Source organism: Balearica regulorum, chromosome 9, assembly GCF_011004875.1.
Source record: "Balearica regulorum gibbericeps isolate bBalReg1 chromosome 9, bBalReg1.pri, whole genome shotgun sequence".
Taxonomy (NCBI): domain Eukaryota; kingdom Metazoa; phylum Chordata; class Aves; order Gruiformes; family Gruidae; genus Balearica; species Balearica regulorum.
Window position 1 is genome coordinate 23945746 of NC_046192.1, and position 15441 is coordinate 23961186.

Sequence of the window (15441 nt, forward strand, 5' to 3'; positions counted from 1 at the left end):
GGTGGCCCCTTCTAGTCCACGTGGGCTCTAAAGCCATGCGATATAAAATCTTTTCCATAGCACACTAAAATGCGTGACGACACCTCCATCATATATTTATTTTCCCTTCTTTCTATCCAGCAGAATGTTGTTTTATTCTGGAGGGGGATTTAAAATATATATGTGGGAATATATATATATATAAGGGAAATTTAGGACCTGTATGAGCTTGTTGTCATCAAACATTGATCAAGCTGGATTAAAAGCAGTCAGAATAGTTTATGACGGAAGTTTTCATAGCCATTGTAACAGGTTTTCCAGTTCTTGGCAACCAAAAATCACAAATCAGGTGCCTCAGAAATATGGAAGTTAAAGCACGTGGGTTTCTTTTTGTGTTTCTTCAAGGTTTTGAGTTCCTAAGGTAGCTTAGGTGAGAATTTCAGGCGTTCTTCTGTCATGTTTTAAGCTGTGGCTTCTAATAGAGTGTTAAAATCCTCATATATTCACATGACTCCAAGAGCTGAGGATTAAAAACCCCCACAAATTATCAGCAGTGATGGTAAAATTGGAAGAGTAGGCGGTACACCCAGCTGTGCTGTGAATATATTTCATTCATGAGTTTCCAGGATGTTTTTGTTGTTGATATTGTGTCATCCTATATATTCTAAGCTGACTACTCACATGGTTAGAATAATGATGTACCTATTCAATTAGAAAGAGAATTTAAACTTGATGGTGGAGGATGAGCCACAGTGATGTGTCTCTGAAAATGGCCTTTAATATGGCTGGGGGACTCCTGATGCTGCACGCCCCTGGTCCACAGCAGGGACTGAAGACAAGGCACAGAGGTGCAACAGGCATCCCTCTGCCTTTGCAGCAGATAAAAAAAAAAAAAGAAAAAGGTGAAAACAATACATAATTTTTTTTATTATTTAAAATTTGCAGCAGAAACACACAGTCCTGCCTGCCTCCCCCTTACTTTACTTAAAATTGTTATGCATTCTTAGTAGTAGCAGCCTGGGCCTCTTGACCTCACAAGAAGAGCTGTTACTATACATTTAACAAAAACAAGGTATTATGTATTAGCCTACACATTTTGCAATAGCTCCAGCAATTTAGTAACTACAGTCCAATTTAAACTGTGCCTGGAGGCAACAAAAATTGCACAAAAAGGCAGCTAATTTATAGAAGGGAGAGAGGAAATATTTGGGGGTCTATTCCTTCAAGCCATCTGATTCATATTATTGACTCATTTAGAAAACAGAAAGTGAGCAGAGACAAGTTTTTAAGGAGTTTGGTTTCACACAAATGACTTGCAATTGCAGCCCATTATTTTTATACCAAGACTTCATTAGTCATATCCCCGTCAAACCTGCGAGCAGTGTCAAATGTTTTCAGAAAACACACCAGGACAGGTATGGAACTCATCAGCTCGTGGCAAAGGTCGCTCTCATTAAGGAGTCAAAATGAAAACTTTCAGTGTCTCTAACACATTGCACAGACGCTCCTGCCCCCACTTCTGAAACGCGGGGCTGAGCGAGCACCTCCTGCTCCCCAGACATTCAAATAAGATCAAGATGACAGGGTAAGAAAATGAATAGGATTCTTAACTGGCTGTACTTTATAATATGGTACTGATTGGAAACAACCAGAAAGTTGTTTGCCATGTCTATAGTACCATTTCCTGAGGTTAAACATAACATCTGAAATGAAGCAATTAAGTCCCTTAAAAAAAAGGGGGGGGGAAGAAGAAAAAAAGGGGGGAAAAGAAGAAAAAAAAAGGGAGGACGTGGGTCTGTGCAGTGCTGACTCGGCACACCAGCCATGCTCCGATGAGCAAAAGAAATGTCAGTGCAAACTTCTTCCCACCTGGGAGGTTGGAGGGGAGATAGGAGAGCTGTGACACCGGAGTTGTTTGGGGTTGGCTCTCAAGCTGTGCCGTGACAGATGTGTTTTGAGGAATTTTGAGGCACGGAGATAAGAATAACAAAAAAGCCATTCACCGAAGCGCAGTTACACAGGCTTAGCACAAAGGGGCGAAGAGAAAATGTGTCAATACACTCCTTATTTGTGGAAGGTTTGCCGTGTTTCTGCAACACACTGCATTTAGATCTGTGGGCTGTCACTAACAGAAGCAAGGGTTGCTGTGTTGCCCCTTAAAAGTTATTCAGAGTGTTCTGGCAATGAAAAGGGATTCCCTTTAGCTGCTCTGGTCTGGGACACAACAAAGTCCTCCTGATGTAGAAGATGTTCTTTGTCTTACAGAGGATTTGTTTATTTAAAAATAGCATCCATGGGGTATTACTGAAAATGCCAGAAATACTTTTAGGAAGGTTTTTTTGTTTTGTTTTGTTTTTGTGTGTGTGTGTTTTTGTGCACACGCACCCCCCCCCCCCCCCCCCCTTTTTTAGCTGCTTAGTTTATGTAGACTTGGGTTTATCACTATGCTCTAAGCAGGGCCGGGGCCAGGGACTCCAATGTGCCTTGGTCTTGCCTTTTTCAGTCCTGATGTCCCTGGTGGATTATAACAGCCTTCGGTTATGGGCATAACCTCTGCTGGGTTCCGTGTCAACTGGGGGCAAGAAACATGATTTCTATGGGTTAGTCAGTATTTGTAACATTAATTTGTGAAGATTGAGGTGCTATAGTGATTACCTAAAGAAGATGGTTGAAGTTGCAGGTTATTTTGCGTGTAGGAAGATGTGTGTATGGATGGTTTAGCAACTCTGGAAAGCTCAATGTCTTGTCCCGAGTACCAGCACAAACTATGGCATTTGTGCAGTGCATTTATTTACACTTCAGTATATTTGCCTCTCGCTACCTTGCCTGTTCATGCCTATGCATGTGTGCTTGAAAAAGCTAAAGTGCTTAAAACCCCTGCAGCCTGACAGCTGGAGGCACAGATCTCAGAAAAGTAGAGAGAAATGCCGGTGCTGCTGAGCAGACTGTGGCTGCACCGCTCTTACATGGCTCCTGGTAGCTCACTTCTCCTGCTAGAGTTAGCTGAAATCACAGGTTGCTCCTTGAACGTGGAAAATGGGGGTGATAGGAGACACAAAGTTTTAAGTGTTTTTGAAGGTCATTATGGGAGTGTGCACAGGGTGAGTGGGCTCTCCGAGTCAGCTTCTGGCCCCTTAGGTTGCGTGTAATCCATCTGAAGGTGCCAGGGAGGAAGGGGAGGTGGCTGTGGTCTCCGACAAATATGCTTCTCGGTTACTTAGTTTCCCACTCTGCAAAGCAGGACCAGCACAACTCTCTTTGTGAGTGTGGGGGATTGCCTGGATGGAGCTGCTGGCAAATACAGAGTGCTGCTGTGAGGGGTGAGCCAAAACATCGACGCACGTCGCTGATAAGCAATCCCTTGGCCAGACCACTTAACGAAAAGTGTTTTCTGACACTTATTACATACCTTGGGCTCATACTGGGGAGTTATTCCCCCCTGTCCCTAATGCAAGACACGTAGGGTTATAAAACTCCCTCTACTGATCTCATGTGTTTATCTGCAGGGATAACAGGCCTGGGGCTTGTTGGGGTGCCCGTGCCCTCACCTGCCAGCCCCTGGTCAGTCCCCAACCAAGTGGCACATCCTGAGCGCCAGGCCCGTGATTGATGCACTTGGCCGAGAACTTCCCTCCTGCCCGCTCAGGAAACAGGAGGGCTGGGGAGATAGCGCTCGCCTTTCTTTCACAGTCCCTGCTTCCGAACTCTAATCACCTTCTGCTGTGGGAAAAGAGATGAGATGCTGCCTAAAAAACAGATCATTGTCCGCCTCCTAGATTAATGCAGAGAAAGCAGTATTGTCTGCTGAATGGATAAACCTTCCTCCTGTCACTCAAAACCTAAATTCAACGCTACTTCATTTCTAAGAGGCTTATCTTCCTTGAATAGACCCTTGCAGCTCAAGTAAGAGGCGATGTAATGAAGCGTGTTTTTTTCTTAAGTGAGAAACCTGCTGCAAAGAAGGGGTGAAGCCTGTGCAGCTGTTCTAAAGGGCCTTTGCAGACTCTCGAAATACTTGTCATTTATCTGGTCTTGCATGACAGCAAATGAGAGAAGATCAAGTTCAAAATCTGCCGGTGCGGCTTTCAGGGCTTCTTCATCTGTTAATTAAATAATGGTTGTTAGCACACAATGCCCTGCGATAAGGGCAGACATGATGCTGAGATGGAAATATGGGTTTGGGGGTTATGAATAAGCAGATGGTCCCCAGGAATTTTCCTGGTTTGACCCTCCCAGCGATGCCTCGGTATGTGGCTGGAGGAACCGGCAGCGAAACAGGTGGCATCAGGCGGATAAATAAATTCATAGAAGCGTGCTGAAATCATTGTAGAATATACCCCTTTTATGCAGGGTAGCGATTAATTCAGTGATTTCCCACAAACCAGCCTTTTTTTTTTGGAAAATCACACACGCCAACATTGCCACAAATAATGACCTGTTTACTTTGCTTTCCTGGAACCTGCTGCAATAAAGACTTAACTTATACTTTTAATGTATTTTGAGAAATGTATGCTCTAAATTAAGATTGGTTGCTATACACCAGAGGGCCAAATCCGGAGGGGTTTACTCAACTTCTGCTCAGTCAAAACTTACACTGATATGAAAGGGCAGCTCTGAGGATTGCTGAGATGGGATGCAAGATCTGCCTCAGGATAATTGCAGGTGATGCAGGAATTTGTTGTGGATATAATAGATTAGTTCTTCTTTTTATGGCTAACATATTTGATTTTCTAGACATTTGCAGTCAGATTTTACCTAAAAGCACTGATCTTGTAAATACATCTTTCTTTCATCACCAATAGCATGACCATGTTGACTGTGGCCATCCAGTTTGTGCCTCTGTAGTTATGTAGATGGTGGGACAAGGGAGGAGACCCAACATGGTACATGCAGTGGGGGGCAATGCAGGGTCTGCTCATGCCAGAGCTAAATGTGGCCAAAGACATGTCCGATCTGGCTCGGAGAGGGAAATAAAAAGCTTGAGAAAGTACTTGAGGAGATTGGCCATCTGCAGGTTGGTAGTCAGCTTGGGGAGATTTGGCAGGTCCCTGTGCTAAGGAGGAATGTAAAGAAGGACAAATGAGACACCTGTTGGATGGTGATTTAAAGGGTTTTTTGAGCAGCATGTAGAAAAACACAAAGTCTGGAGTGCAGACCCCTATCATGGGATGGAGCGTTTCTAACACTGAAATGGGTACCTGAGGTCTCGCAGGGCAGTCGGTGTCCCCAGGTTGGGTCCCTGGCACAGCATGGCCTGGGCCAATGTGGAGAACAAGAAAGCCAAGGAGAAGGGGGGAGTGGCTGGGAAAAACATGAAATGTGTAATAAATAAGTTCACGCAACAAATCTACATAAAAGAAAACATTATGCTTGTGACAGAAAACAATAAAAGTAAGGAAATTTGCAGTTAATGGTAAAACATACCATATGTCCACAAATGCGTAGGCACACCAGGGCATCCCCATAACTGCTTGCTTGGTGTCAAGGTGTTGAAGAACAGATGGTAGATTTCACCACAAATTACAGATTTTCAGGCTGCTGCTATGTATTTTTGTCCTTCATTGTCATTTTCATCATGCCAGTGTGTCTTCACTGACCTGTTCCCACCATGTGTTGAGGTTAATGTTTGTGAGATGGGGCTGACCTGCAGTTCTGGTTGGCAAAGGTCGTTTTTCAGGTACGTTGGAGTGGCAAAGCCTTGCTGATGAGCAATACTGCCCTGAGCAGATTAGTCAATGCTATTGCTAAATGTGCCGTAACCCTAAAATGCGGTACCTGGTCCGGCAAAGAAAATGTTGTCAGCACAAATCATAGGTTATTCCTCAAGCCCTACATCCTGAGAAGCTCTTGACAAATAAAATGCTATATTTCCTGGATTAATAGGCATCAATAGCCAAATTCCCTGGACTATGGAAAATTAACAAATGCTTTCATCTCTACTTTCGTTACAGGAATTATTTATGGGGATGTTTTGGTAGTAGGTGCTGTTTCTGTTAACTGTTTAGGGAGCCGTCTGGAGGCTTCGTGTCTGCAGATACTGACCTTTTGCAGATTTTTTTCCCCTTAGCTGATGTCTTCGTCAGTAAGGAGACACCTGCATCCGTGCAACTCCGCTGAGCAGAGCGACACAGCACTTCAGTATTTCCCCTTCTTCACCAGCTGGATAGTACCCCTGATACAAAACCTGAGAAATGTGCCAAAAGCTTTCAAAGTTCAGGCCAGAGGTGTTTGTGCAAGATAAAAATGGGACAATATAGCATCCCTGTACAACTCATCCGTTTACACGTGACACTCGCTTTGCAGTCTGTGATTAGCTTGTTAGTAAGGAGGCAGGAAGAAGTGCAATCAAGTTTTTATGATTCATCATTTCTGTTCCCTGTTTGGGAGACAATGTCAGTGCTCTTTGCCAATCATAGAAGGTAGCTCTCGAGTGCCTTAGGGAGATGCTTTTTTTAAAGATGCTCTCTGTATTTCTGAAGGCTGAGCCACATTTCTAAATAATAGGGAAGTCCTGGAGTTTGTTTTGTGTTGTGTGGGTTTGTTGTTTTTCTTTTTCTAATTTTATCTGCTAACAATGCTTTTATGTTTGCACGTATGCGAAAAGAAAACATGCTTCCAGTTTGTCTGTAATCCTATTTTCACTGAGAAGTGTTTGTGCAGAAATAAATTAGAGATGGTACCTGGAATATTTTCTGCAATACAAAAGGCAAATGTAAGTTTTATTAAGTTGAAAAGGATACATTCTCTTCTCCTGACCTTGATTTTTTTAGCTATATTCTCTATACCCCTGCTTTAGAAGTATTATTCTTCATCCCATCCAATTACCATTTCTATCAGCTCTTCTGAAAGATTATGCTTTTTGGGTGTTCTTCTGTAGATGTCTTTCCAGTGGCTTCACTTGATGAATGTGACAAGTTTTGTGTTTTCTCCCTCCCCTCATTGAATTGAAAAGTTTTTTGATAAATACAGGCCAATAAGTGCCCAAAGGCAGTGTTTCAATGGCTGCTAAATCTTTCAAGGTTAGGACTTAACCTCAGTTCTCCCTAATTCAACTGCAACCTTCAGTCTGGAGCCAATCAAGAATATCAGATGATACTTAAACAATGAAGGATTTCTGATATTCAGGTACAGCCTCTGTTCAATAGGATTGCAAATTCTTTGTGTGAAGAAAGTCGGTTTTGCTCTAAAGTACTGTCACAAAAAGTGAAATTACCATTTGCTTGGAATGATGCCATTCATCATTGTCAGAATACTAAGCATTGTAAGTAGCTAGGCCTCTCCAAATTAATGCCTTGTTTTGCATCGGCTAAATTTCCCAAATCCTCGAGGATGGGTCATACAAAACTCATCTCACCATTTTAATTTATCAATCCAATATGAGTGTGGTGAAAGGGAGCTTCATTCAGTCTTAGCTCTTTTATTTACAGTCTAATTCTAAAAGAAAAGGAAATAAGATATGAAAATAAGTTGGAAAATAAGATAAATCTCTCAGTGAAATCACAAGATCTACTCAGTCCTGTAGCAAACCCTCTATAATTCATTTGTAGGTCAGCTCAAGGGATTAGCCATGACGTATTTGGAAATTCATTTATTTTTATTTTATTTTGCTGTTTCTTATGCATAAGGGTAATGCTGTCCCCAAGGCTTTTCAGGTAGCCCTCAAATCTTGACAACATTTGCTGTCTCTAAGGCCTAAGCCAAAATTAATTTTCAAATAAACAGCATAAAAATGTATGGAGTTGTATAAATTTGAATACAAAATGCATTTGTTTTGCTTGCTTCCATCCATACATACATACTGTTGGCTCAGCCAAAAATCATAATATGACATTGAAATTAACGGCCATATGTACATCATGAAAGTCAAAAAAGTTTCTTAGTTTATTAGAAACACCACGGCGTGGGTTTTTTCCCCCACTTTCTCCTTGATATGTTCTGCAAGATGTGTGCTTGGAAAGAAATACATGTTAATTGTGTTTCTCTCTCTGAGTGCCTTACGAATCTATATCTGCTCCTGGACCACTTGCTGGGTCCTGCATCCCGCTCAGGATTTTGATGGGTGTGACATCTTGAGAAGCACTGAGATGTTTTCAGTGAAAGTAAAATTAAAAGTGACGTGATATCTCTTGTAATTTATTTTATCAGGCACAAGCGGGGAAACACTGAAAGTGAGAACGGCGCTTAGACAGCCTGCAGCAGCCGTGCAGGCTGGAAAGTGCCTCCGGTCCTGCAGCGAGCGGAGAATTGGACCAGAGGGCTAGAAATAATGCTGTGAAGCAAAATCCCCAATTCTGGGCTAAACCAAAACAAAAGAACCCCAACCAGAACCCCATGCTGGGGGATTATAGAGAAACAAGGCAAACATTTTTGTCTATGTTTAAATATGATACGGAGTGTACTCTTCCCTTGGGTTGCCGGTGGCTCCAGTGAATCCTGGGAGGTGCCAGGAGCTGCTGCTGCCCCAGGAGCCTGCGACACCTGCAGGATTAGCCCCACAGCAGCTAAAAATAACTCCTCTGTGCTCTTAAATTAAAACAATGCCTCTTTTTGGCATAGTTTTTGAAACCTCATTCCACAAGGGGGCTGCAGGCACGCTAGAAATTTAGTGGTTGTCAGGCTGGGAAGTACCTGGGAGAAAGGATGCCCAATCCCTTGCAGAGGTGCCTGAGTGTGGGCCAAACCTGGAGAGAAACGATCCCTGAAGTCAGACCAGTGCCTGTGCATGGCTTTTTCTGAAAATGTGACAAGTGGCTTTTTGGTAAGGTTAGCTATGTCATCAGCCGGGGATGGCGGAAAGGAGGAGTAAAAGCCTGGAGAGGTCGGTTGGAATGTAGAGCTGCATCACACTCATGTTGCTCCCACCCCAAAGGTCCTCAAGACTAACAGCATTAGCTGAAATATCCTTTCACATGTGGCTAATTAACAGAACTGTGGCTGTGTGAGATCTCACTGGTGTATTGCCTAGAACTCTGTATCTCGAGCAGTATCAGCTGACCAATAAATAGTTAGTTAATTATTAATTAGCTAAAGATTATGTTTGGAAGGGTAGATCACCTTGAAATGTTGCTTTCTATTATCCTTTCCCAGCCAAGCAATGAAAGATTTCAATTTAATGTGACATGAGAAACAACAAACAAGTGGTTTTTAGGGTTTGGCAGGTGAGGAAGCGGGGCTAAGCTGGGGTGCTGCAAGGGACTGGTTTTACACCATGCCCAGCCAGGGCCAGGTGTCAGCTTTGCAATGCTCTCCTGGCCGGCATGTTTGGGATATGTATAGATACTCTCTTTAGCAAATAATTTATATCCTGGATCAGCCTGGAGTAACTTCAGCACAGAATGATCTTGCACCTTTTAATATTTCTAGTGCTTTTCTTTCCAGCAATATTAGCTCATCCTACTATGCACAGTACAGAACCTTCTGTCCCAAAAGGCTGCAAAGTGCTTTATTTTCCAATTTTATTTAACCCTCCACTGAAACGCTGTTACGATGGACTTTGGGTGAAACACACATGGACGCCCCCTCACTGTCTCCTCTCACTGTGTCCCTGCACGCTGGCTATAAGGACTGTTGCAGCAGGCAGGCGTCTCGGGGAACACTGCCCTTTCCCAGACAGGAGCGTGTCCTTGATGTGGGTGCTGCGGCTGAGACCTTCCCACCTGGCTGTGCCTGGCTACTGTTTGCAGGCATGATTCTCCCTCCAGGCTAAGTGAAAAAGCTGAGGATAGTTTGCTAAATGAATGTTCTTGTTGTTCCCATCCACCATGTGAGCAAGCTGCCCTATAGCCCTGGTTGAGGGTTGACTAGGGAGCAGCTCTGGTCTCTGTCTCTGCACTAGGCTTGGCCTTGGCTGGATCTGGAGCATCTCCTTCAGCTTTTGGTCTCCTTCCAGATCTCCCTGGCTTAGCTCGCCCTCCATTACTTGGCAGATTTTGCTAACTGAGTTGCAAGAAATGCAAGTTGAGGATTGCTCACCTGATGCCCAGAGCCCAGCCCTGGGGAATTAGAGGTGGGAAGGGGAGAGTGGTCAGCAGTGGATCTGCACCAGTGTGTTGTCTGGGAGCTGCTCTTAGCAGCCCAAATCTGCTTTCATGGTTGCAGATCAGAAAGAAGGAAAAGCAGAGGAAGAAAGGGAGTTTTACTTGCAAGTAAAGGACATTTGATAAAATGCACTTTAAAGAGCATGGCAGTCAACATGAATGCTGCCATACAGCACATCTTAGAACTGGAAAATTGATTTAAAAATGAATAATCTCCCAAATATAAAAGATAAAAAGAAATCTGTTTTATATATATTTCTAAAAGGGAAAAATGCAGGTAGGGTCATTGAACCACATGCTATTGCTTATCATCCACTCTGTTTAGTGTGTCTTCTGAAATTCAACAAAAATTTTACAAACTTCGAATCTCCTCAAGAAAAATCCCAGGAAAATGTAATGCCTTACTCATAATATACAGTATATACAAACTGATTTTTAATTAATTCCTAATTCACATTTAAGACAGCACCTGTAGAGCTGCAGAATACAGTACTGCACTTGTGGATGTGTACATCGTAGTCGCTGAAAATACGCTTTTGACATGTGAACTACTTGTCTTGCTGTACTGAAACTATGTCAAACCAGACACATCAATAATATGGTTAGCCCTGTAAGTGTCTTTCTATTGTGCTCATCACCCTATTATGGCAATTCCTTCTTAGGTGACTTTCATTTCTTGCCAAAGCATAAAACACCCCATGATGCATGAAATGTGGGATTTGCATACCCATTTGAAACATCAAATTCAAAAGTATGTTGGTGATTTGTTCCTCGAGGGCCTGTGTACGTAAATGCAGGGTTCTGCGATGCTTGCCAGAGCGGCATGGAGGGGCAGCGTCAGTGCTGGATCCTGTGGAAGGTGGTGGAGAAACGGTGGATTTTGGTTTATCTTAGGATAAGGTGGTGCTTGTTTTCCCTGGCCATGCAAACAAAGGGGTGGGTGGCTGAGTGCTTGCAGCAGCATAAGCTCCCTGCTTTAGCTAACCAGGGCATATGGCTAAATTATAGTTATTCTTTCCCAGCTGCGCTCCTAGAGAGCAAAACCCTGTTGCCTTCTCTCCCTGCCGAAGTGCCACTGGGGGGACAGGTAGCTGTGGCACCTGGCAGAGCCAACCCCTGTGTCCCTGCGCTGAGGCTGGCACTCTCCTGTGCTCCTGTTCTCCCCAGGCTAAGGCAGAAAGCCTCCTGGGTCAACTTCAGTGAGGTGCATAATACTCTCTCCTTTTCTCCACCTTCACTAAAATGCTTTTATCCTGTGGTATTTATACTTCATACTGATAAAGGAAAAGGGTCTTATAGCCATATACCTATATTGTAAATAATTGCACAGGTTTTATGGCATCCAACCATGTCTCAGAAGTGAGAAAAGTTTCAGGGTTTTGGTTAAATCAGTTTTTGGACTTCTACATAAAGTTTTCCGGAAACTATTCCTGTTTACATCAGGCGAGGATCTGGCCCCCTTCTTTGCTTTCAGTTTGGCACTGCTGCTAAACTTATTTGCTGTTTCTGCTAGGAAAGGGCTGGGGGGCGGGGGGGGGGGGGGCGGAGGGCAGGGGAAAGAAGGGCTATTTAGAGGAAAAACTCCAACTTTTACATTTATGAGAGTGATTTTCATAACTTTGAGTTACCCGTGCTAATCCTTTAACAGGAAGGCAGTTTGAGAACTGACCCAACCTCCTTTCCTTTCATTCGATCCCAAAACACCTGCAACTCTCAGCAGAGTAATCTATGAATCACTGTGTCTGTCGTCCACTTATTGTCTTGTCTAGTGCACTCCACGGTGGAACTAATCAACAGCCCTGAATGAAGCATTGCTCCTGAGCTGAATTCCTTAAAGCTCCTGAAGTATTCAGCAAGGAGGAGAAATCTTTTAGTATGATTTGCTTCACATTCCAAATTCATTTATAGAAAGAGAATAGATGATTAACAACGGGTCGAGAGACACAGATTTAGCACTGCTTTGCCCTGACCTGCCCCGAGTTACTCCTTCCACTTCCCAGGCTGCTCTAATAAGATGAGTTCAAGGAGTAGGATGGCAAAAGCTGCTTGAATCCCCTGCACCCAGCCGTCTTAATTTGGTTTATTGGCCTTAATGAACAAATCTGGTTCCTTAATCACAGGTGAACAGAAAAGGTCACTTGCCACTCTGACAAATGGGTTTACCCTGAGCTGTTTGTGTTGGGCTCACAGATAGTGCATTTTTCCCCTTTTTCTCCCCTGCGATGAAATGCCAACGTCTCTGCGGCACCTCCTATTGTGGCCATTACCTGTGGTGTCTGGGCTGCCTGCCAAGGAGCACCCTTGGTAGCAACAAAGGCATAATCATTTCCAGTTGGAAAAGACTGAGCCGTAGTAATTTTCCCCTTTGAAAGCCGCAGCAGTGAGGGTCGGGTTAAACAGGCGCTCGTTTGGTCCTGGGATGGTGCAACGAGGATACGAAACTTTGTCATCTGTGGCAGCCATTTAGGGAGATTGTGAGGTCCCCAAAGATGTTCTTCACCCCCACTGAGCAGCATCCAGCTGCCCTTGGTGTTGGGGTGGCCAGGGGGATGTTTGCAGTTTGCAGATGTCACTCTTTTGGCTAGGCATAGATGGTAAATGCTAATGAAATGGGTGCAAAAAGGAATGATTAATGTTTCCTAAATGAAAAGCTGGTCTGCAGAGAGGTTCAGAAGAGCAAGAGGTGTAAAAGGTGCTGCAAGCTCTTGCTCTGTTAGCCAGGGTGGTGCCGCTGCTGCAGCAGTGAGCAAACAAAACAGCTCATTACAAAGGACACCCTGCATCTCACAGGACTGGCCGTGCCGGGCAGCAGCATGCTTTGAGGACATGTTGCGGGCCCTTTCCCAACCAGTACAAACTTTGGGCTCACTGACACTCGCTGTTGACTTTGGTAGTAAATTGTAGCAATAAAGTCAAGTCTCCATCCAGATGTACCTACTGGAAAAAGCCAGCTGAACAGTCTCACGCAAACCCTGGTTAGTGGCTTACTCCAGGAAATCCTTTTGCAGCTGGTACAAAACCGTTTCAGAAAGCAGTTAAAGAGCTGTAAAGGTACTTGCAGCAAAATCATAGTTTCTCTCAGGTAGGACTGAAAATGTCTTGATGTATGTAGAAAATAGAGAGCACTCAGAGTGTGTTCATGGTGATGTGTGTTTATCACCATGCATTAGCTTTTTGGACATGTGGGCTGTGGAAAATAAAAACCTCTGAGAAACAGCCCGGGCAGATTTGCAGAAGTACCGCCCATGCAGAGCAGCGTTCAACGTCAGCTGAAGATGAAGCTCTTCGCTGGGCCCTGGGTGCTCAGAGACAGCCTCACAAGCAGCCTTCTCGGGTCACATAAAAAATAAGTTGGGTCAAACCCCAGATGTACTAACTGGGTGTTGAGATGCACTGATTTTCACTTTGCTGGAAAAAATGATGTCTCTTTTACTTCACACTTCTGTTTTGAAACAAAAAGCGAGGTGGGAGTTTGTCCAAAACAGAGCTTTCCAATTTTATCTGGCATTTAAATTCTGCTGTGTTGGAGCTTTATCTTTTTGACAATTACTCAGTCTTGCAGGAACGTACTTGGACGTGGAGAAATGCAGTGGACAGGTGACTGGCAGGAAGCAAGAGTGGCTGCTCCCACGCAGATGCAGACAACTAAATATATTTTGAGATCATCGTTCCCATTCAGGTCTTTTCCTTTGATTCTTCAGATTATTTTTATGTCAGAGACAAATAAGAAACAAAGACAAATCTGTAAAATGATGAGTTGGAGTGTATTGGAGCAGGAAAATAAGCCACTCACACCACTTCCCAGTTTGCTGTAGAGGCAAAATCATTCACAACAGTGAATCATGGCAGCCAGAGCTGCTTGAAATTACTGCTTTCTGAAGTTAAATTGCTGCTGGCATGCATGGAATAAACAAAGATATTAGTTCCGTTCATTTAAAAGTCCAAGTTTTCTTTAGCTGTGATTTCATATGCGCTTTTGTAGGGCCAAGAGATGATCTTATTTTTTGACAGATACTATTTAAGAGCATCTCTGTGTTTTCTTTGGGTAGCTACACAATTTTCAAGAGAAAAACCCATTGGGGTGATGAATAAATGCACTCGCTTGCATCTCCAATAACCAAAAATGGCAAGACGAGATATGAGTCGCATCTCTTCAACAACTGGAATTGCTGCTGGTGAAAGTGTCTCATTCTTCTCCCTGACATGAACATGGATTTTGGAAAGAAATCTTCTCCATCTGCCTCCTGGGTGAAGGCATTAATTCCTCCAAGTTTTTTCTGTAAGGATCTCCTTAGCATGGACTTTCAGTCAGCTGGGTACCTGTGAGTTTTAGAGATATTAAAGGTACTGTACAGGAGCTGAATGTCGCATCTCCATAATGTACTTTTTGGCAGGTCTTATTCCTTCCTACATGTTGGTGACAGGAGATAAGCGGTTTATTACAACAAAAATATAGCTCCTGAAATTCAGCTCTTTGGGCTGACATACAAGCAAGCTAGGTGGGAGCAAAGCTTTTGGAGCCCAGATTTAATAGCAAATAGGTGCTTCTCCAGCACAGCAGTTCCTGGCCTTCTGGCTCCTCCTGGTCATGTTGTTCCTTGGCATTTCATACCTTTCTCTGGCTGCCAGGGAGCAGAATCTGTTTCCTGCAACCTGAACAAAGTTTTCTTACTCTGCTCTACCAAATTTAGCCTGCATGTATACAGGCACGTCTGATGAGACCTTCTGCTGTGATGCCTCCTCATGCCAAAGCTTTCAATTTCTTCTAGTTCAAACCATTAAGGTAGGATTTATCTGTTGTAGGTGTCTATGAGCATGCCCATCTCTGAGCAAATTGTTTAGATTTCCTTTGTACTTGATGGCCAGCTTGTAGGATGTCATCTCACCTCAAAATGGACATCTAAAATGAGTCCCCTGAACTGTCCCTTCCAGCACTCAGTTTTCTGGAGCCTGTGTAAAGCTGATGTGTATATTGCAAATGTCCAGAATTAGCGGTGGTGGATCCCCGCGAAGGTTGTGTGCAGACAGCAGAGGGTGCTGGAGTTTTTTTCCTTTCAACGCACCTCCAAGGTTGCAGGATCATTATAACCGAAAATCAATTGGCTTTTATTCTGATTGCTGAACACACAGAAGCCAGGCAGGTATAGCAAGAGAGGAGGTACTGAACTTGAGTTAAATGGAAACTGTCACCTTCAAAAGTCACATCTCTGCCAAAAACTCTGTATCTACCAAATCAGTAAATGAAAACAGAGATTATCCTGATAAAATTCAACAGATTTTATTTTTCTAATGATTTTTTTAACTACAATTTTCCCTCTCTTAAAACATTTTTAGAAACTTTTTTTTCAGGAAATGGAAAACAAAAGCCTCTACAGCTCTTTATTTTAGAGAAGTCGGAGTCCAGAAAATTTTGCTCTATCAGAAA

At 43.4% G+C, this 15441-nt stretch overlaps 1 protein-coding gene across 7 annotated transcripts in view; it reads left to right on the forward strand.

The window, feature by feature from the left end:
- Positions 1-15441, forward strand: part of MECOM (MDS1 and EVI1 complex locus) — a 341358-nt gene that overhangs the window by 44690 nt on the left and 281227 nt on the right. The window lies entirely within an intron of this gene.